At 37.7% G+C, this 23,486-nt stretch overlaps 1 pseudogene; it reads right to left on the reverse strand.

Annotated features, from left to right (window-relative positions):
* Positions 1 to 21,820: 21,820 nt before the first annotated feature.
* LOC117999249 lies at positions 21,821 to 22,378 on the reverse strand (annotated as a pseudogene).
* Positions 22,379 to 23,486: the final 1,108 nt, after the last annotated feature.

Raw genomic sequence — 23,486 nt, forward strand, 5'->3', positions numbered from 1 at the left:
ACCTGGATGCAGGAATGAATTGTGAGTGTATCAAAAATATTTGAGAAGCAAAAATAAAATCAACATTTACAAATAACCTGATTAAAATAAAAAATTACAGCGTGTATATAATAGTTTTAGTTTGCTTGTCCCTAAAGACGAATGTATAATCTCTTATTCATGAGCTTATTTGCCATCCAAATGAGTTCTTGGTGAAGTATATGTTCATATATTTTACCCATTTTAATCCATTGTTTCCTTTCTATTGAGTTTTGAAAGTTCTTTATATATCCTGGATACAAAACTTGTATAACACACACACTTTGAAGATTTTCTCCCACAAATACATTTCTGTGTCTTGTCTTTTCATTCTCTTAAAGACAAATGAATTTTTAAAATTTTGATGAACTAAAAATAAATAAAATAAAATTTTGATGAACTCTATCAATCTGTACTTGTATGGATCATGCTTTTGATATTTAATAAATTTTTGCCTCTATGAAAAATCATTTCCACTTAGCATAATGTCTTATTTTAGTTAGCATAATGTCTTCCAGGTCCATCCATGTTGTTGCAAATGGTAGAATTTCCTTCTTTTTTTAAGGCTGAATAATATTCCATTATATGTGTATATCACATTTTCTTTATCCATTTTTCTATCAATGAACATTTGATTCCACTTATATGAGGTATCTGAAATAGTCAAACTTATAGAAGCAGAAAATACATTGGTGGCTTCTGGGGAATGGAGGGAGGGAGAAATGGGGACTTGCTGTTCAATGGGTATAAAGTTACAGTTATACAAGATGAATAAGTTCTAGAGATCTTCTTTGCAACATAGTACCTATAGTTAAGACAGTGTTGTGACTTAGAGTATAGATCTCATGTTAAATGTTCTTATCACACATACCCCAAAAACAAGCAAAGGGACACAAGGAAATTTTTGGAGGTAATGAATATGTTTATTACTTTAATGGTGGTAATGGTGCCATGGGTGTTCATATGTTACATATGGTACATATGTTCAAACTCATCAAACTGTATATATTAAATATGTACAGTTTTTTGTATATAAATTATACCTCAATAAGCTATTAAAAAAAAGAAACTTTTGCTTAACATAGGTCACAAAATTTTCTTCTAGAAGTGTTATAATTTTAGGTTCTATATTTAGGTCTTCGATTCATTTTGAGTTAATTTTCTATATAATATAGGATACGAATTTAAGTCCCTTTTTTGCATATGGATATTCAATTGTTACAGCACTATTTATTGAATAGACTAGACTAGCCTTTCTTCACTGAATTAACTTTGCACATTTGTTGAAAATTAACTGTCCATATAAGTGCAGGTGTATTTCTGGGCTTTCCATTTCTATTCCATTGATTTTTTGTCTACTTTTATGACAATAACACACTGTCTTAATTACTGTTGCTTAATAATCAGTGTAGTGTTAGTTTTCCAACATTTTTTTCCAATATGGATGCCTTTGTTTCATTTTATTACCTTATTGTGCCCAGAATCTCCAGTACAATGTTGAAGAGAATGGTGAGAGTGGATATTCTAATCTTGTTCCTAAATTAGGGGAAAACATAGAATACCCTTTATTAGATGGAAAATGCCACCTTCCATTCCCAGTTTTCTGATGTTATCTTTCAGGGATGGATGTTGTATTTTGTGAAACGTTTTACTGTATCCATTAAGATTGAATTACATTGGTTGATTTTCAATTTTTAAACCAACCCTTCATTCTTGGGATAATCTCCTTTTGTTTACCTTTTTTATATATTGTTAGATTTGATTTGCCAAAAATTTGCTTAGAATTTTTGCATCTATATTCATGAGGAATATTGGCCTGCAGTTTGTTGTTGTTGTTTTAACAATGTCTTTGTCTTGTTTTAATATCAGGGTGATATGTTAGGACATATTCCCTTCCTTTCAACTGTCTGGAAGAATTTGTTTGGTACTGGTATTACTTCTTCATTAAATGTTTAGTAGAATTCACCAATAAAGATGTTTAGGTCCAGAAATTTATGTGTGAATGTTGGAATCTACAAATTCAATTTCTCCACTAGACGTAGGGTATTTCAGGTTATCTACTTCTTAAGTAAGCTTAGAAAGCTTGTATCTTTCAAACAAGTGTATGTTTCATTTATATTGTCAAATTTGTTGGGGAAAAAAGCTATTAATAGTATTTCCTAACACCAATTTACTATATGTAGAATCTCTGTCAATTTTATTGATCTTATTAAAGCATCAAATTTTTATTTCATTAATATTCGCTATTGTTTTCTGTTTTTTATTTACTGATTTTTTCATTCCAATCTTTTCTTTTCTTTTAACTTGCTTTGGGTTAATTTTGCTCTTTATTTTCTAGAGTATTAAAGGTAAAAGCAGGGGTTATTTGTTTAAGACCTTTCTTCTTCTCTAATTTAAGTGTTAGTAATGTTCCTATAAGTACTGCTTGAGTGGCATCCCACAAATTTTGATGTGTTGTATTTTTATTGTCATTCCACTCAAAATGCTCTCTAATTTCATTTTTGGTTTCTTCTTTGACCCATAGTTCATTTAAAAGTGTGTTATTTGATTCTAAGCGAAATAAGTCAGTCAGAGAAAGACAAATATCATATGATTTCACTCATACATGAAATTTAAGAAATAAAACAAAGGGCAAAAAATAAGAGAGAGAAAGAAACAGAGAGACAGAAAGAGAGAGAGAGACAAAGCAAGAAACTGACTCTTAACTGTAGAGAACAATTTGACAGTTACTAGAGGGAAGCAGGGGTGGGAGGATGGGCTAAATAGGTGATGGGGATTAAGAAGTGCATTTGTGCTGAGCACCAGGTGTTATATGGAAATGTTCAATCATTATATTGTACACCTGAAACTAATATTACACTGTATGTTAATTAACTGGAATTAAAATAAAAACTTAGGGGAGCCTGGGTGGCTCAGTTGGTTGAGTGTCCAACTCTTTTTTTTTTTTTTTTAAGATTTTATTTATTTATTTGACAGAGAGAGAGACAGCTAGAGAGGGAACACAAGCAGGGGGAGCGGGAGAGGGAGAAGCAGGCTTCCCCCGGAGCAGGGAGCCCGATGCGGGGCTCGATCCCAGGACCCTGGAATCATGACCTGAGCCGAAGGCAGGTGCTTAACCACTGAGCCACCCAGGCACCCCGAGTGTCCAACTCTTGATTTCCACTCAGGTTGTGATCTTGGGGTTGTGGGATTGTGCCCCACATGGGGTTCATGCTCAGTGGGGAATCTGTTTCTTCTTCTCCCTCTTCCTCTGCCCCTCCGCCCTCAAATAAATAAACAAATAAATCTTAAAAATAAATAAAATAAAAACTTAAAAAAATTAAAATGTGCTATTTGGTCTCCAAATATTTGGAGATTTTTAAGAGCTCTTTCTGTTATTGATTTAGAATTTAATTTGATTTCTAAGTTAATTCCATTGCAGTTATAGAACATATTTCTATTGAGAAATTGTTTGAAATTTATTGAGACTTTATATGTTCTATAAATGCCATATAGATCAACCTGGTTGACAGTGTTGTTTAAATCTTCTATATCTTTACTGACTTTCTAATTTTTTTTTTCAAATATTGATTTAGGGGTATTGAAAACTTCCATTCTAATTTGGATTTGTCTATTTGCAGTTCTATCAGTTTTTGCTCCAGATATTTTGAAGCTTTGTTATTGGGAGCATAAATACTTAAAATCATTATGTCCTCTTGATAAATCAATCTACTTATTATTATGAAATCAACATTTTTTAAATCACTGGGAATATTCTTTGCTCTGAAATCTATTTTGTCTGATATCACTATAGCCAATCCAGTTTCTCCGCCTTTTTATTGGGATGTTTAGACCATTTATATTTACTATGATTACCATTATGTTTATATTTAAGTCTACCTTCTTGGTATTTGTTTTTTATTTGTTTTATTTGTTCTTTAGTCACTTCCCCCCTTTTTCCTATCTTCTTATGTGTTAAGTGAATATTTCTTGTATAATTCCATTTTATCCCCTTTTTGGCTTTGTTTTGTTATTTTAGTAGTTGCTTCAAGGTTTACAGAATACATTTTTAACTATGACAGTCTACCTTCAAGTGATATTATATTACTTCACATGCAATGTAAGAATTTATACAAATATTCTTCCATTTCTCCACTCCCAACCTTTGTGCTATTGTTGTCATACACTTTACTTTCCCATATTATAAACCCAATACTCCATTATTATTTTTGTTTAAACAGTCAATATATTTTAAATAAATTTAAATAGCAAAGAAAAACATTGCATATATGCTTTAGTAGTTGCCATTTCCAATGTTCTTCATTTCTTTGTGTAGGTTTATATTTCCATCCAGTATTATTTTCCATCTGCCTGAAAGAATTACTTAAACATTTCATATATTGGGAGTCTGCTGGGCATTAATTCCTTCAATGTTTTATATCCAAAGAACTCTTTCTATTGCTTTCATTTTTTTTTTTAAGATTTTTTATTTTTATTTATTTGAGAGAGAGAATGAGATAGAGAGCATGAGAGGGGGGAGGGTCAGAGAGAGAGGCAGACTCCCTGCTGAGCAGGGAGCCCAACGTGGGACTCGATCCTGGGACTCCAGGATCATGACCTGAGCCGAAGGCAGTCGCCTAACCAACTGAGCCACCCAGGCGCCCTCTATTGCTTTCATTTTTGAAAGATATTTTGCTTCTAGGGTGAAATGTATTTTTTGTTTGTTTTTACTCTTTTAGAAGTTTAGAGATGTTGTACCACTGTCCTCTCACCTACTTTGCTCCTAACAAGAAATCCATTGTCATCCTTATCTTGTTCCTTTACATATAACATGTCTTTTCACTCTGACTGCTTTTATGATTTTCTCTTTATCACTGGTTTTGAGCAGCTTGAATATGATATGCCTTGGTGTGTGTGTGTGTGTGTCTGTGTGTGTGTGTGTGTATTGCTAAGTTTCTTGTGCTTCTAGCATCTATGAGTTTATAGTTTTTATCAAATTGAGAAAATTTCAGCCATTATTTCTTCAAATATTTTTCTGCTTGTGAAGAAGTCTGGACTCCTTTGTCATGGACTCAAGTTACACATTTATTGGTAACACATTTATAGGTTTCTTAAAGTTGTCCCAACAGCTCACTGATGCTCTGCTCTTTCTTTTCTTTCTTTTTTCTCTGTGGTTTATTTTGGATAATTTCTATTGCTATGACTTCAAGTCACTAAAAAGTCACTTTTATTCTGAAATGCCTAATTTGCCATTAATTTCATCCAGTGTATTCTTCACTCAAGATATTGTGGGTTTTATTTCTAGAGTTTGATTTAGGGTCTCTCTATATATATATCTCCCATGTCTCCACTTAACTTTGTGAACATATGGAATATCATTCACAATAATTGCTTCATTATCCTATCTGCTAATTCTAACATCTTTGTAAACTCTGTGTTGGTTTTGATTATTGATTTTTCTTTTTATTATGGGCCATATTTTCCTGCTTCTTTGCATACCTAGTAATTTTTTATTGGATACCAGACATTGGTATCCAATAAATATCCATTGAATTTTACCTTGTTGGGTGATGGCTATTTTTTAATTATTATAAATATTCTTAAGATTTTTTTCTACAAAACAGCTATTTGGTAACAGTTTTATATAGTTGGGTCTTTAAGATTTGTTAGGTGGGTCCAGAGCAGTGATTAGAATTAGTTATCCTACTGAGAAAAAAAACCCTTTGTGTACTCCACCCCATGAATTATGAGTTTTTCTATTCTGGCTGGTAGGAGTAAACTCTATTCCCTGCCTGCGTGAGTGCCAGTGTTACCTCTCATCCTTCCAGGTGGTTCTCTTATTAGTCTTGAGTAGTTTTCTCACATGCAAGCACTAAACAGTATTCAGCTCAATACTTAGGGGCTGCCCTCTGCAGATTACAGGCTTCCTCTGTGTGGCGTCTCTTCCCTAATGTTCAGTCCTTTGAATTCTAGCCTCCTTCATCCCCCCAGACTGTCAGCTATCTCTTCTCAACTGAGGAAATTTATCAGGCTCTGCCTGGCTTTCCCATCCCTGCAACACTATCTGGGTATTCTTTCAAGGGAGTAAGCTGGGCAATTATAAGGCTCACCTCATTTTTTTTTTCATCTCTTAGAGATAACTGTCATTTTTTGGTCTGATGTCCAGTGTTTTGAAATATTTTCTATGTAGTCTGTTTTTAGTTTGTTTAAGGCTGGGTAGTAAATCTGGTCCCTGTTGCTCCACCTTGAGCAGAAGTGAAAGTCCTATAGTTTCTTGAGCAAGAGAGAAAAGGGTGGTCTCTTACACCTGGCCTGAAAGACAGGCATATAACCCACAGCCTCTCTTACCCATGTCACTATTTTTGATGTACCATTAATAGCTGTGATCATGAATCATCATATAATTTATTTTGAAAATTTTCACTATTTTAATTAAAACATTTTTTCAAATCTATACATAAATCTCATTTAAAAATAAGGATTTAAAGAAAATTTAAGTGGTGATGTCTATGTACCCATTGTGCATAAGCTAAGTTGATCCATGGTCAATTTGCTTAATTTAAAAGTTAACTGTTATTGGGTCAAATGTAGATATAATAACAATGCAAGTGGAATTCTCAACAAAGATAATATACTAATAACATGTAAATCTGTAAATCATCTGTATGATACCCTTTTTATACTATGATAATATTTATTTATGCTGTTTCTTTATTATATATAGGTCTCTAAAAAGTGATTTAAAAAATACAATTTAATGTTTTTAAATTTTTATTACTGCCATTTATTTTTCCTTCATGTCCATCTTTCATTCATCCATTCATAACAAATATTTGTTGATTGCCTACTATGTACTATGCTAGTAGATTTTCTTATAAAACACCAAATTTAATTATTTTAATAGCTACTTTAATTATAAAGTTATAAAATACATCTGGAGCAAAATTTATTTTGCTTCTATAAAAAATATTAAAGGGCTCAAAATCCAGGGACTTTCATGGGAGTGTGGTACACAGCTACACATTATGCAACATGTGTGTATCACACTCAAGGATAATCATCATAGATGTGGATGATGTGTCTCTATTTGCTCTTTGATGTGGGTCAGGGATGGACAAATATCTGCAGGGGTCAAATATCTGCAGGGGTAGACAAGCTGAAAAGAATAGTATGAAAAAGAAAAGATGAGTAGGTGCTATGTGAAGATCAAAATAGGAAGTTTTAAAGGTTTGACACATATGACAAAGATGGGGGAAAAGCTTCTTCTGGACCTTGAGACCAGGAAAAAAATTTCCCCCTTGGGGGATGAGAAAGTAGCAATCAGTGTTTAGGGCACTTGGAGCCTGAGTTCAAGAACACTTGTTAGTGTTTAACCACTGCTAGTGGTTAAAGGGCTTAAGGATCACTCCCTCTTTTCTCCAGGATTCCAGCTGATAAGAGAATGCACACAATGGGTGGCCAAATGGATACCAGAGAATTATTCTTATTAAAGGTCCAGATAGTACCTAATGATCTCAAAGAATAGAGCTTTCTGCTAAACTCTGTTGTACATATGCCTTGGACCAGATTCCTGGTGGGTCTCCTCTTACACTGCCCATTTCATGGAGGACCACAGGCCTGACTCATATACCCAATTACTTCTCAAAACTAGCCACCGTCCTGACCCAGGTGCGTTTACTCATGGGAGCCGGAAGCTGAGGCAGATGGTCTAGATAGCTGTGGTAGAATACTTTTTTTGCTTCTGAAGCACAGTGACTCAGCTCCCGATGATGTGGATCAAGGACTCTTGGGTTCTGAGGGTACATCAACCACTACCTGCCCAAGTAAGAAGTAAGTGCTGGGAATGGGTGTGGAGGTTTCCACCCCAATATTCCTTCTCCAGGACACAGACCAGAGGGCGTCCCTTTTTTGGAAACATGCAGAAAAAAAAGAAAAATCATTCTCCTTCACCAAAAAGAATCATCATAGCTTCTCTCACTTCAACTCAAGACACACTTGCTGAGTGTCTGTGGCCCCAGCCCTCCTGGGGCTCTGATTTCTGACATAATCTGATCTGTAAATAATCTTAGCAGATGTAAGAAAGCAGAGTTTGGAGCTTTTTATTTTTGCTCACATTTTCCTTATAAGATTTTTCTCACAGCTTAAGCTTGATGTCCTATGAAGTATGAGGGATCAGGCCAAGGACAGTGAATCTCGAGGAAGAGTCTCTCTCTATTAAAGTGGCTGAATCCCATCAAGCTGGCTCACCTGCTGAACTGCAGAACTAAATGTTGCTTCTTGGCTGTTTGCCTCAAGGGAGCCTCTTGAAAGAGCCTTTATTTGATGTTCCTGAAAACTGGACGGAACAAAAAGATAGCGGGGAGGGGATGAGGTGATAGAGTATGCTCTAGGAGTCAATGAGGATGGGAGGAAAGGTCTAGTGGGGAGGCGCCCTGTCCAGGGGAAGATCCATGCTGTGGCCCCAGCCTGCAGCCCCCTGCCTCACTCCCTCATAGTACAATCTGGCTGCATTCCCTGCAGAGTCCCCACACAGACCCTTCCTCAGCACCCCCATCGCAGGGCCACTGGGATATCTACTCCTATGTCTTTGGGGTTTACCTCAGGTATGAGGGCACCCACACACGTCTGGGAACTCACATGCAGCCAGGCCTCCTGGCTCCCAGCCAGGGCTGTCTGGACAGCCCAGCAGAGATCATCCCAGATACAGATAACTCTCTTCTGAGTCTTTGCTTTTTTAGGCAAAGGATTCCAAGTAAAGCTTCAAGAGATTAGGAACTGAAGAAAGATTGAAAAAGAGATCATGACTTCTCCCTGCCAAATAGAAAAAGACCTTCCATGCTGGTAGAGTGCACTGGAGTCCTCCAGAAATGATTTTGGTCTACAATGTGATTTTTTGCATAGATCTAATACCCAAGAGGACCTGAAGGCTTGGGAGTTTGGCAGGTAGGAGGCCTCTAGAAAACACAGTATGGCTGCAATTATGCAAAGATAGAACAAAACAAAAACCACAAAGACAAAAACAAAAAAAAACTGACAGAAAATAGTACAAAATGTTAGGAGGGAAGGTTACATAGTAAAATGACTCTGGAGTCAATTAGACTTGGATTTTAATCTCAGCTCTGCCACTTACTGGCTGTGCCGCCTTGGGCATGTTCCCTAACTTCTCTGAAAGAGTTTCCTTCTCTACACTAGGAAATAATAACACATATCTCAAAGAATGTTTGTGAAAATTACATTACATAATGTATGCTATTACACAGCAGAATGCTTCATGCTTAAAATAATGCTCAAAAATTGGAAACTATTGACTAATGTGGCTTTCTAAGTGGTAAGACTATGGGTAACTTTTTCTCTCTATTTTTTGTATCATCCACATTTTGTACAATGAATATATATTACATATGCTGAATCACAGCCTGGCAGCCTGACAACCGTTCTTTCTCTCCAGGCTCATTTAGCGAGGCTCCTCACAAGGGTCTTCAGGTCTGCTGAGTACAAACAATGCCTCCTTCTGCTAGGAGAGCCTCTGCTCTCTGCAGAGTTGGCTGGAATGGGGAGGGACTGGGATCATGGGAACTAGGAGGAGAAGAAAGGAAGGCCACCACAGACAGCTGCATTGTTTTGTTCTTGCTAAGTGACCAGAGGCCCTAAAGGAACAAGAAGCATCATTTTTGTGCAGGTAGAACACATCGAGATGTTCTTTCAGGCAGTATGCCATTTAAGATGCTATGAGTTACATTTCCTTCCTGCAAATATCATATAATGGGTAGAATTTTTGCCTTGACTAAGATATGGGGCAAACCCTAGAGGCCAAACAATAGGCTCAAGCTGTCAAAGGCAGCTTCTCCAGCACCCCATCATGCTCCCAGCCTCACCCCTCTTGGCAGGTGCAAATGGTCAGGCACCTAGGCTGGGCAGTAATCACAGTAACCACTGATTTTCAAATTATGACTATTGCAAACAGCAGAGATAGCAGACAGGAAAGAGACAATAGAGATTTACCACCTTTTCTGTTAGCCTTCAACAGTTGAACTGCACATGTTCCCAAGAGTGTAAAGCAATAACTCATGGAATTTGGAACTGAGGATGACCTGACAGTTCTAAGCCTTGATTCCCATATGAAGTTCAATGTACTGACATACCCAAGGTCAGAGAGGACTTAGGGAGTGATCTTGGTCAACTCAACTACACAGCCAGAACTAAAAGCCAGACCTCTAATTCTCAGCTGGTGATGCTTCTTCTAAAGATGGATTTTGCTTTTCCCCCAATTGCTGAGATCACTGGGTCCAGAGAGTACCACCTTCTTTGAGGTGCTTACTATAGGAGCTGCCATGCAAATTGGGAGAAGGCCCCCCTTAGATGTGCATAAGCTAAGTTGAGTGAGAATTGGAAGCAGAGCCTTGCCACCTGTGTTGTCCTGGGGTTGCTGTTTCTTGTGGCCACAAACTCCTTTAGACCCCTAGTTGGAGCCAGCAGGGCAAGGGCACCATGCCGGCCTCCAGGGCAGCCCCCATGGCCCCAGCAGTGGGACTGGTGATTAGAATGAGATCACTGACTCTCATCCCGATGGGTCATTATCTGTGAAGAGACGCACCCCTCAGGACACCATGGCAATGATCAGAAAACAGACTAGCTGCCAACCATCAGAAGAGTCATGTTTCTACATGGATCCCTGCTGGCACATGCCATCCAGGATGTATGGGCGATGGCATGTTCCATCCTTGGAAAGTCATCATCTCTATCACAGATGGAAACTAAACCTGGAGGCTAATAGGATGAATGTAAAATTCTAGTTGAACATTATTCATTCTCTTTTACAGCTTTGAGATATAATTCATATGCCATACAATTCACCCATGTAAAGCATGCAATTCAATGGTTTTTAGTGTATTCATAGAGTTTTGCAAGCATCACCTCAACCTAATTTTAGAGTATTTTTATCACACCCCCCAAACAGACTCCCCATCTCTTAGATGTAATCCCTCATTGCCACTATCTCCCCCAGCCCCAGGCAACCACTAATCTATTTTCTGTCTCTATAGATTTGCCTACTTTGGACACTTCATAGAAATGGAATCCTATAATATGTGGTCCTTTGTGATTGGCTTTTACTTAGTAATCATATTTTCAAGGTTCATCCGTGCTGTAGATTAATTCTTCTTTTATAGTTCTTGCATTATCTTTTCCAGATATTATAGTGCTTTGTGGGCTATCCTCAAACATTTTGGTTACTATTGAAATTAGAATGAAAATAAATTCTATTTATCCAAGCTTTTAGTGAGCAAATGTAGGTAGCATTGTATTATTACCAAGATGAGGTAAATTAATTTGTATATCACTGTCAACAGCCACTGAATACATCAGCTTCAGAAATGTCGAGCTGCGTTTTGTGGTTGTAGTTTTCTGGTCATATATAAATCTAGGGTTTATTGTAAGAAGCAATTATCCCCAAAATAACAGTACCATAAAACTTGGGGAAATTACCTATTTCAACAGATGAATTTTCATGCATCTCAGGGATGCACTACACTGCCCTCTGCTGAGGAGTATGCCAGGAAGACTAAAAATCAGAAGAATGTGAAGAGACACCAGAGGTCCAGAGAATCTGTTTCTGACAAACTCACCTTTATTTGTTCCTTATTCAAAGAACATTTAAAGGTCACGCACATTGTGGCAGGCACTGTGCTGGTAGGAATACAAACACAGGGTAATGATTCTTGTCTTTCAGGAACTCCTTGTTAGAGGAGTTCTTTCACTCACATGCTGAGACTCCTGCTCAACACAACCTTCCCAACGTCAGATTTGCTGGACCTAGACACTGAGACAAGAATACTTGTCTCTGGTGTGTAAAGACAGGTGCTAAAATGTAAAAATAGCATAGATTGTCCTCTGTATTTAAGAGTCTGTTTTTCTGTTTGTTTCTTGTTTTTCTTTGTTTTGTTTTTTAAATTCCACACATGAGTGAAATCATGTGGTATTTGTCCTTTTCTATGTGACTTATTTTACTTAGCATTTTACCCTCTGGGTCCATCCATGTTGTTGCAAATGGCAAGATCTCATTCTTTTTTATGGCTGAGTAATATTCCATTGTGTATATACCACATCTTCTTTACCCATTCACCTGTGGATGGATACTTGGGTTTATTCTGTATCCTGACTATGGTAAATAATGCTGCAATAAACATAGGGGTACATATATCTTTTTAATTAGTGTTTTGGTTTTCTTTGGGTAAACACCCAGTAGTGGAATTACTTGATCATATGATAATTTTTTTTTTTTTTTTGAGGAAACTCCATACTGTTTTCCACAGTGGCTATCTTAAATACAGAGACCAAACTGGTGGTTGCCAGAGGGAAGGTGGGTGGAGGGATGAGTAAAATAGATAAAAGAGATGAAGAGCACACTTACCGGGATGAGCACTGAGTAATGTATACAATTGCTGAATCATTATATTGTACACCTGAAATGAATATAACACTATATGTTAATCATACTTCAATTAAAAATAAGTAAATAAATGATAAAAAATAAAATAAAAAATAAAAATGACATAGATTGTTATAGCTAAAGAGAACCAGAATGAAATTCCATAGTCCCAAATCTCACAGATTATGTGTAACAAACCACCCTAAAACCAACTGGCTGAAAACAATGATAGTAATTTTTTATCTCTCATAATTTCCATGAGTCAGGGATTCAGGAGTGGCTCAGCTGAATGTTTCTGGATCAGGGTCTCTTGTGGGATTGTAGTCAGATGTCTATTGGGCCTGGAATCATCTGAAGGTTTGACTGGGGCCAGACAATCTGCTCCCCCAGGTGACCCACTCACATAGTTAGCAAGCTCATACTGGCCAGATTGTTCCTCTTCACATGGGTCCCTCACAGGACTGTTTGAGAGTCCTTAGCACCTGAGGGCTGGCTTCTCCCAGAGTGAATAATGCAATACACCCAGCTGTAAGATGCAATGCCTTCTATGACCTAGTCTTAGCAGTCACCTACCATGACTTACACCTTAATATATCGGTCACACAGCCAGTCCCAATTCAATGTGGGAGGGGCCTACACAATGACATGAATACCAGAAGGCAGGAATCATTAAGGGCCATCTTGGAGGCTAGCTACCATGTTACTCTTCCATTTTTCTTCCATTTACCATCCTGAAAGTCAAAGTCCAAATTTCTAGCTGTTGTTTGAATCACCTCTTTCAAACTGTGCCAGGTGTTCATCCAACCTCTGCCTGACTCCTTGGGTGCAGGAGTTCAAGATCCTCCAACTGTGACTGCTCTCTCCTCAGATGATTCTAACCCTCTGGGAGCTCCTTTGCAGACTGAATCACTTCCTCCTCCAAGCCTGACCAGCAAATATTTAAAAATAACAACCATGTTCCTCCAGTAAACATAGATTGAGACCTATTCTGCACCAGACCCATTGTGCAAGCTGCTGGGAATACTGCAGTGAACAAGATACAGTCTTTGTCTCCAAAGAGCTCATTGTGGTTTAGCTTCCTTGGTCTATTCCAGAAGGCACATGTCACACCCCACAAGCAAGGGGTCCCTTGTCTTCTCCATACCTGGTCTCAGAGAAATCTCTTCTCTTTTAGCCAAAGTTCTTCTGGTAGAGATAATAAATAAGAGAGAACAAAACTCAAATTGCTTCAAGATACCACATAAATCTGAATAAGAATTAGGATGGTAAATTTGTTCTGAATCCAAGACAAATCTTTATTGTTCTTAAAATATAATTTAAAAGACCTGAAGCTAATATGTAGAAAGCAACAGACTTCTGGCATCCTTCCTTAACTCTTATTATTTCAATAGATTATTTTCAATTTCCATATCATCTGCAACTAATTCAAGTTTTGTTTCTTCCTTTCCAGTTCAAGTACCTTTTCTTTTTTCTTGTTTTGTTGCATTTGTTAGGACCTCCAGTATGTGGAATACAAGTAATGATAGTAGACATCACTACTTTATTTCTTAATTCTTTTTTCTTCCAGCTCTAAATAATGGCAGGATACCTTGTATCAGACAAAACCCACCTGCTTGTAAAAATTATAAATTATGAACAAAATATTAAAACAATTGTATAACATCCTTAGAGAGTAACCAAAAGCATGCAGAAATTAGGGGGATACAAGCCTTGGAAGATGGAAGTAAACTTTGCAAGAGTCACATTTAACTAGCTTTTCTCCTGAATGCACTCTCCAATCTGCCTGAAGCATGGGAACTGGAATTCAAGCAAAAAGCAACAGTCTTACTAGGCTGAAGAGCAAAATTGAGAGTTGGAAGCTGCCAGAGAAGTTTGCAATTGAGAGGTGGGGGAAATATGGGAAAGGAGGGAGCCATAAAATCTCTATATAAATACCCCCTCAAGTTCTTGCTGACTTTGAAAATGCATATGCAACAGGGAAAAACTCCATTGAGACCAGAAGAAAAGAATAGCTAGAAGGTGGAAAATGCTGAGCAGGAATTTCAGTAGAAAGACAGACTTTAAGGTTCAAATCTTCCCAACTTAGAAGAGTGTGGTAAACACTTTAGGCTTTTCAATAAAACTCTAAAAGGGTCATGCCCTAGGATTAAGAAGCACATCCCAGGACTAAGGGCAAAATTAAAATGAACCTACCCTAACAAAGCCTAAAGCCTAGACTCCACAAAATCCAGGTGATCTGCCAGCAGATCTGCTAGACTTCCAAGGACAAAACTCAACATTCTTCAGAAAAAGATAACAGAATCCAGATTCTCTAAAATGTTTCACTATACAGGCATACCTCACAGATATTGTAGGCTTGGTTCCAGACCATTTAAAGCTAATATCATGAGAAAGCCAATATCACAATAAAGTGAGTCAAATGAATTTTTTTATTTCCCATTGCATATAAAAGTTATGTTTATATTAACTGGAATCTATTAAGTGTGCAAAGGCATTATGTCTAAAAGAAGTACATAACTTAAGAATACTTTATTGTTAAAAATGCTAATCAGCTAAGCTTTCAGCAAGTCAAAATCACTGATCACAGATCACCATAACAAATATGATAATAATGAAAACGTTTGAAATATTGTGCAATAACCAAAATGTGATGCAGAGACATGAAGTGAAAAAATACTGTTGGAAAAATGGTGTCAATAGACTTGCTTCATGCAGGATTACCACAATCCCTCATTTTGTAAAAAAAAAAATGCCACATCTACAAAGTACAATAAACCAAAGCTCAGTAAAACAAAGTATGCCTGTACAATAAAAAAATATTATACATGTGAAGAAATAAGAAAATAAGATGACAAGTCAAGAGAAAAAAAAAGCAGTCAATAAAAAGATCCACATTTAGGATTCAAGAGGAAAAGACTTTAAAATATGATAAATATGTTAAAGGATTTTACCAGAAAAGTAGATATAATAAGTGAAGAGATGAAGAATCTCAGAGAAGATATGGAAACTCTAAAAAAGGACCAAGTAGAGGGACACCTGGGTGGCTCAGTTGGTTAAGTGTCTGCCTTCGGCTCAAGTCATGATCGCAGGGTCCTGGGATCGAGTCCTGCGACTGGCTCCTTGCTCAGGGGGAGTCTGCTTCTCCCTCTCCCTCTGCCGCTTCCCCTGCTTGTGCTCTCTCTCTCTCTGACAAATAAATAAAATCTTTTTTAAAATGCCACCATCTTTGGTTTTCCTTTTCAACATTCCTCTGGCCATTCAGGGTCTTTTTTGGTTTCATACAAATTTTAGGATTATTTGTGCCATTTCTGTAAAAAAAAAAAAAAGTTGGTATTTTGATAGGGATTGCATTAAATGTGTAGATTGTTCTAGGTATCATAGACATTTTCACAATATTTGTTCTTCTGATCCATGAGCTTGGAACGTTTTTCCATTTCTTTGTATCTTCTTCAATTTCTTTCATAAGTGTTCTATAGTTTTCTGAGTACAGATCCTTTGCCACTTTGGTTAGATTTATTCCTAGGTATCTTATGGTTTTGGGTGCAATTGTAAATGGGCTCAACTCCTTACTTTCTCTTTCTTCTGTACTGTTGTTGGTGTACAGAAATGCAACTGATTTCTGTGCACTGATTTTATATTCTGCCACTTTACTGAATTCCTGTATGAGTTCTAGCAGTTTTGGCGTGGAGTCTTTGGGGTTTTCCACATAAAGTATCATATCTAATCTGCAAAGAGTGAGAGTTTGACTTTTTCTTTGCCGATTTGGATACCTTTTATTTCTTTTTGTTGTCTGATTGCTATGGCTAGGACTTCTAGTACTATGTTGAATAGAGTGGTGATAGTGGACATCCCTGCCGTGTTCCTGACCTTAGGGGGAAAGTTCTCAGTTTTTCCCCATCGAGAATGATATTCACTGTGGGTTTTTCATAGATGGCTTTTATGATATTGAGGTATTTACCCTCTATCCCTACAACTGTGAAGAGTTTTAATCAAGAAACGATGCTGTATTTTGTCAAATGCTTTTTCTGCATCTATTGAGAGGATCATATGGTTCTTGTTCTTTCTTTTATTAATGTATTGTATCACATTGATTGATTTGCGGATGTTGAACCAACCTTGCAGCCCAGGAATAAATCCCACTTTGTCATGGTGAATAATCCTTTTAATGTACTGTTGGATCCTATTGGCTAGTATTTTGGTAAGAATTTTTACATCCATGTTCATCAGGGATATTGGTCTGTAATTCTCCTTTTTGACAGGGTCTTTGTCTGGTTTTGGGATCAAGGTAATGCTGGCCTCATAAAATGAGTTTGGAAGTTTTCCTTCCATTTCTATTTTTTGGAACAGTTTCAGAAGAATAGGTATTAATTCTTTAAATGTTTAGTAGAATTCCCCTGGGAAGCCATCTGGCCCTGGGCTCTTGTTTGTTGGGAGATTTTTGATTACTGCTTCAATTTCCTTGCTGGTTATGGGTCTGTGCAGGTTTTCTATTTCTTCCTGGTTCAGTTTTGGTAGTTTATATGTCTCTAGGAATGCATCCATTTCTTCCAGATTGTCTAATTTGCTGGCATATAGTTGCTCATAATATGTTCTTATCATTGTTCGTATTTCTTTGGTGTTGGTTGTGATCTCTCCTCTTTCATTCATGATTTTATTTATTTGGGTCCTTTCTCTTTTCTTTTTGATAAGTCTGGCCAGGGGTTTATCAATCTTATTAATTCTTTCAAAGAACCAGCTCCTAGTTTCATCGAACTGTTCTACTGTTTGGTGATCACAAATTCTTTTAGTTTTTGTTTGTCCTGGAAGCTTTTTATCTCTTCTTCTATTTTCAATGACAGCCCAGCTGCATAAAGTATTCTTGGCTGCATATTTTTCTCATTTAGTGCCCTGAATATATCATGCCAGTCCTTTCAGGTCTGCCAGGTCTCTGTGGATAAGTCTGTTGCCAACCTAATGTTTCTACCATTGTAGGTTACAGACCTCTTGTCCCAACCAGCTTTCAGGATTTTCTCTTTGTGTCTGAGACTTGTAAGTTTTACTATTAGATGTCGGGATGTTGACCTATTTTTATTGATTTTGAGGGGGGGGGGTTCTCTGTGCTTCCTGGATTTTGATGCCTGTTTCCTTCCCCTAATTAGGGAAGTTCTCCACTATTATTTGCTCCGATATACCTTCTGCCCCTCTCTCTCTTTCTTCTTCTCCTGGGATCCCAATTATTCTAATACTGTTTTGTCTTATGGTATCACTTATCTTTCGAGTTCTTCCCTCATGATCCAGTAGTTGTTTATCTCTCTTTTTCTCAGCTTCTTTATTCTCCATCATTTGGTCTTCTCTATCACTAATTCTCTCTTCTGCCTTATTTATCCTAGCAGTTAGAGCCTCCATTTTTTATTGCACCTCATTAATAGCCTTTTTGATTTTGACTTGGTTAGATTTTATTTCCCCAGAAAAGTATTCTCTAGTGTCTTCTATGCTTTTTCAAGCCCAGCTAGTATCTTTATAATCATCATTCTGAACTCTAGTTCTGACATCTTACTAATGTTCATGTTGATTAGGTCCCTGGAAGTCAGTACTGGCTCTTGTTCTTTTTTTTGAGGTGAGTTTTTCCATTTTGTCATTTTGTCCAGAGAAGACTAGATGAATGAGAGAACAAAATGCTAACAGGGTAACAATGACCCCAGAAAAATATACACTAAACAAATCAGAAGAGACCCAAAACCAGGGGGAAAAGAAAAAAAAAATAGACTATGAAGAATATGATCAGACAGGTGAATAGAATAGAGCCACACACTAGATTTTGGGTGTATTTTGGTCTTTTAGAAGAAACTGCCTCCCAAAATTTTAAAGAAAAAAAAACCTTATATATACACAAAAATAAGGGTAAATACAATGAAGGGATGGAATATGGCTGTAAAAATGAAACTTAAAAAAGATTTTAAAAAGGAACTGATAAGAAGTTGGTTGAAAAAAGAAAGAAGAAACAATTTTTTAAAAGGGGGGGAGAGAATGTGATCAGGCAGGAGACTAGAACAAAGTCATACACTAGATTTAGGGTATATTTTGTTCTGTTAGAAGAAACTACATCTCATATATATACAATGGAATATTATGCAGCCATCAAAAGGAATGAGATCTTGCCATTTGCAACGACGTGGATGGAACTGGAGGGTATTATGTTGAGCGAAATAAGTCAAACAGAGAAAGACATGTATCATATGATCTCACTGATATGAGGAATTCTTAATTGCAGGAAACAAACTGAGGGTTGCTGGAGTGGGGGGTGGGGTGGGAGGGATGGAGTGACTGGGTGATAGACGCTGGGGAGGGTATGTGCTCTGGTAAGCACTGTGAATTGTGCAAGACTGTTGAATCTCAGATCTGTACCTCTGAAACAAATAATGCAATATATGTTAAGAAAAAAAAAAAGAAGAAGAAGGGGGAAGAATGAAGTGGGGGAAATCGGAGGGGTAGACGGACCATGAGAGACGATGGACTCTGAAAAACAAACTGAGGGTTCTAGAGGGGAGGGGGGTGGGAGGATGGGTTAGCCTGGTGGTGGGTATTGAGGAGGGCACATTCTGCATGGAGCACTGGGTGTTATGCACAAACAATGAATCATGGAACACTACATCTAAAACTAATGATGTAATGTATGGGGATTAACATAAAAATTTTAAAAAAAAAGAAGAAGAAACTACATCCCAAAATTTTAAAGAAAGAAAAACTTTATTTATATATATATACAAAAAATAAGGTAAATACAATGAAGGGATAGAATATGACTGTAAAAATGAAAATTAAAAAAGATTTTAAAAAAGGAATTGGTAAGATGTTGGTTGAAAAAAGAAAGAAGAAAAATTTAAAAAAGAAAAGAAAAAAATAAAGGAAATTTCAAAAATTAACTTTGAAAGACTAAAGAATCATGGTAAAAAAGCCATGAATTCTATGTGCAGTATTCCCCTAGCGCTGGAGTTCTGCCGTTCTCATTGATCCGTAAACTTGGTCTTGGCTGGCTGTTCTTGCTGATCTTCTGGGGGAGGGGCCTGTTGCCGTGGTTCCCAAATGTCTTTGCCAGAGGCGGAATTGCCCTGCCCTTGCCCGGTCCAGGCTAAGTAATCTGCTCGGGTTTGCTCTCCGGAGCTTTTGTTCCCTGCAAGCTTTCTGTACAGCTTTGGAGGCCGAGAGTGAAAATGGCAGCCTCCCAGTCTCTGCCCGGAGGAGGCGAGAACTCGGGGGCCCGCTCCTCAGTGCGCCCCCAGAGAAAAGCATGCAGTCACTCCCATCTCCCCGGTCTCTGGCCGCACTCTCTGCTCATCCAGCCTATGACCAAGCGTTTCTATCTCTGGCACCCGACCCCGTGTGGAGTCTCCAAACCCAGCAGATCCCTGCAGTGCACTCACGCACCACTCCTCCCGGGGAAGGAAGGTGAGTCTCCCCAGATCTGCTGCTTGTTGGGTCCCTGCTGGAGGAGCAGTGGCCCGACTGTGCCACGGATCACGGTTAATGGCAACCCCAAGCTGAGAGCCCACTCCTCGGCTCCATCTCTGCAGCCAGCTTCCCTGCTCTGATACCTGGGAGCTCTGCTGCACTCAGGCACCCCCGGTCTTTCTGTGACCCCAAGGGTTCTGAGACCACACTGTCCCGTGAGGGTCCCACCCCCTGCTTAGCCACTGGAGCGAAGTCCCTCAGCGGAGCCGGCTTCTAAAAGTTCTGATTTTGTGCTCTGTGGCTCTATCACTTGCCAGAAGCGGCCGATGGAGGCCCCTCCCCCGCCGTCTATCCTCCTGAATATCGCCTCGGATTCACTTCTCCACACGTCCTACCTTCCAGAAAGTGGTCGCTTTTCTGTTCAGAGAGTTGTTGCTCTTCTTTTCTTCGATCTCCTGTTGAGTTCATAGGTGTTCAGAGTGGTTTGATCCCTATCCAACTGAATTCCTGGGACCAGACGAAATCCAGGTCTCCTACACTCCGCCATCTTGCTCAACTCTATAAGGAAGGATTTTTTAACAGTCCACCATTAATTATAATTTTTGCTGTAAGTTCCCAGCTATAACTTTTTGTGCTTCTCTTTTATAGATTTCATGGAGCCACTCTCAGAACACTTCTGCCCTTCCCTACCAACCCCCACCTGCCCTTGTTAGATAATCTCTCCAAATCCTATGCCTACTGGTCCTTATTTATTTAATTTAATTTGTAACATCTTGTTTAATTTAACATGTAACATCTTGTTTCTTAAAATTTAAAAAACAATGCCTAAAGCAAACGTGGAAACCTATTAGGATCTATTAATTCCAGGTGGTGAGGCACTGGTATTATTATTTATTCTTTGTGCATTTCTATATTTAAAAACTTTCTGTTAAAAATTTCTAGTTATTTCCATTTCAGAGTCAGTATGTATGAGTTAATTTGTCTTAAACCATGTTTTTAAAATAACAATTTATATGAATATAAGAATGTTAATATGAAAACATTTCAAAAGAACACCTAAATTATCATTTCATTTATTTATTATAAAGAGGAATTAGTTTAAAATAATTTTTTGCATTGGTGATGGGAACAAAATTCATTAATAAATATTCTCAGGATTTCTCTCTTCTTTTTTACCTGCTGAAGACAATTTTGTCTTTCCTCTCTGCTTACACCTTACAAGAAGAGCTTTGGTGATATAAAACCAGGAGAATGGGTAGAAAGACACGAGAACTGGAGAGGTAAAATTCTTGGAGATTAGTCCAGGTAAGGAGTGAAGAATTAAGGGTTTCAAGAATGGGTGACTTTGGACTAGTCAGAGGTGTCAGCGAACTGCAACAGAAAGAAAAGGACATTCTAGAAACTGTGGCTGTGGGTTATGAGTGGATCCATTATAATATTTTTTAAGTGATGTTAGTAAACATCGAAATTACTTTTTAATTGCTGACTATTGCTTCTTTGTCAGTACTTAGGGCCTCAATATTTATTTGAGTTACATGCTCATAAATTACTGAAATTTATTTCCCCACTGTTTCCTGAAGAAGTCTTGGGAAAGGGGAGGTCAAAATATTACATTCTCATTGCTGTGTTGCTTGGGGTGGGGGTGGGGGGTTATTTCATTTAAATACAGTGATGGTAGAAGTGATGGGCTTTAGAATCTTCAGAACATTTTATAATCAAAGTCTAAAAATATAAGGTATCATTTCTCAAACATGCAAGCACTTTGACATATCTTTCAAACTGTGACATCCTCTCTACCTACTACATATAATATTTATGTATATATATAATATATACATATACCTACTACATGATAATATATATAATTATATAATACATATATATAATATATATGCATACATATACACATGTATTATGTTTAATATATATTATATATAATTATAATGCAAACACTTTATCATATCTCTGTTAACTACTATTATATATATTCAAAAAAATTTTTATGGTGAAAAAATTTATACTTAGATTTATCCAGCTGGACTCAGTGTACATGATCCCAGTTTTGTTGGCAACACCCAAAGCATCACAGTCAGGAGCCTGTCGAACATATGCCTTCTTTTCTTCATCAGGCCTGATCAGGGTGTTGACCTTGGCCATATCAATGTCATAGGGCTTCTTCACAGCCTGTTTGATCTAGTGCTTGTTGGCCTTGATATCTACAGTGAACACAAGTGTGTTGTTGTCTTCTACTTTCTTCATGGTTGACTTGGTAGTTAGGGAGAACTTGATGATGGCACAGTGGTCAAGCTTGTTTCTCTTAGGGACGCTCTTTTGAAGATATTTGGGCTGCCTTTGAAGACGTGGTGTCTTGGGCCATCGGAAGTTAGGTGATATGCAGATCTTTTTTTGTGTGTGACTGTGGAAGCCTTTCAGCACTGCTTTCTTGGCCTTCAAAGACTTTGCTTTGGCTTCAGCTTTGGAGGTGGTGGCAAGGGCTTCCTTCTTCACCTTTGGCACCATCTTCATGAAAAGGTATACATTCAAAAATTTAAAATAAATCTCCCATCCCTGATTCTTGCTCTACACAGTAAATGCTTTCACCATTTTGTAGCTGTGTGAGTATACGTGTTTACCTTCACATTATAGAAAGACATATTGGCCTACTATTTCTTGATTTTTCAGTTTTAGGTACTAACCGTAGACGTCCTAATATGGGAGATGAGGATTTAACATTCTTACAAATCTTCCCTCATCCTCCTCATATAATTATAATTTTTGGTTAAATCAATACTCAGTGCTTATATAAATATTATTCATGGCTGAGTGGTGTACGACGAAAACAATTTCTTATATAACATTTCCTCTACCTCAGAGTTAATAATGATTGTCTTATTAGTTCATTTGCTTATTTTCTATACCTGTCAATCACTGTATATAATTATATAACTACAACTATGAGTTATTCTAGGTGGCAAATGGGGGCCAGGGACTGAGACACCAGCACCATTCAATATATTCATTTGTACTTAACCTCCTGTTTTCATTGCAGCACCTTTGCAGCAGTCCAGTGTCCCTGAGCCCAGATTCCGTTTACATCATCCTCTCCAAGGAGCAACACTGCAGTGTTCTGCAAAGGTAAACAGTCACCAAAGCTGGCGGGTTCCGGAGGCAATATGGAGATCCAAATTCTTCTTGTAGACTTTCCACCAATCTTCCTATTTTGAACCCAAGCTGAATCCCACCCTCAGAGACACCTGTGGCCTTCTGGAGTTCAGGCAACTCCAGGTTGCATTTAGCCTTTCCCCTCTGCAAGCTTGAGTTTCATTTTTTTCCTCCAATTTGCCAAATTCCTTTCCATTCATTCTTCTTCTTTCCAGATTCCCAAATTTTGTTTCTATCATGCCTTTTCCTGAAAACTGACTAATCTCATACCAGTAACCTTCTATGACTCTGTTTCCCAATCTATTAAATGAAAGAGTCATGCTCTCCTCTATAGCACACAGATGCAAATCCTGCCACATCCTTGCTTCACACATTCATCTCAGCCACCATTTGCTATAAGAATCTCTGAGGGCTATGGCCAGAGCTGGGGATGGGCTGGAAATGCTAGTGCTTGACCTGGACTGTTAGTCAA

This window comes from Mirounga leonina, unplaced genomic scaffold (genome assembly GCF_011800145.1).
Source record: "Mirounga leonina isolate KUSES-001 unplaced genomic scaffold, KU_Mleo_1.0 Mir_454, whole genome shotgun sequence".
NCBI classification, from domain to species: domain Eukaryota; kingdom Metazoa; phylum Chordata; class Mammalia; order Carnivora; family Phocidae; genus Mirounga; species Mirounga leonina.